This window comes from Alligator sinensis, unplaced genomic scaffold (genome assembly GCF_000455745.1).
Source record: "Alligator sinensis unplaced genomic scaffold, ASM45574v1 scaffold562_1, whole genome shotgun sequence".
NCBI classification, from domain to species: domain Eukaryota; kingdom Metazoa; phylum Chordata; order Crocodylia; family Alligatoridae; genus Alligator; species Alligator sinensis.
The window spans coordinates 1338386-1338910 of NW_005842227.1; the positions used below are offsets into that span (position 1 = coordinate 1338386).

At 39.8% G+C, this 525-nt stretch overlaps 1 protein-coding gene and 1 long non-coding RNA gene across 35 annotated transcripts in view; one reads left to right on the forward strand and one right to left on the reverse strand.

Moving 5' to 3' along the window:
* TRDN (triadin) overlaps positions 1 to 525 on the forward strand; it is a 366530-nt gene that overhangs the window by 122624 nt on the left and 243381 nt on the right. The gene's annotated exons all lie outside the window — the stretch shown is intronic.
* LOC112550861 overlaps positions 1 to 525 on the reverse strand; it is a 91782-nt gene that overhangs the window by 25793 nt on the left and 65464 nt on the right. The window lies entirely within an intron of this gene.

Sequence of the window (525 nt, forward strand, 5' to 3'; positions counted from 1 at the left end):
TCCATGCTGTCACTGTGCAACACTGGCCTATTTGTTATACAGTAGCAGTGGGCTAGGGCTAACAGGGAACTAGAAGCCTTGATCAATAGGTAGAGGGATTCCACTAAAAGTATAACAACTAAATTCTGGAAACAAAGGATGATAAAACCGGAATGGAAGGACAGGCCAGAGGTTAATAACTGGACTGCCAACTCTGTGAGAGAGGATACTGGGCTAGATGGACCTAGTAGAGGAGAGTTCCAGTGTTCTTATGCTATGTTCTAAATCATAATTGCATATTGCTTCGTATGTGATGTCAAAACACTTCAAAAGCATTAATTAGAAAGCCACATAGTAGAAGTAACATAGACTAATTTTCTTTTCTTCAGTGTTGCAGGACAGGGAGGGAAAAAGAGACTGAGTTTCTTTTAGCAAAAAATTACTTTTCCTTTCATAGCAAAAAATACAACCCATATACAACAAATCAGTAACAACATACCATATTTACTCAAATCTAAGACAAAAGCCCTGCCCACGCCGCCCCCC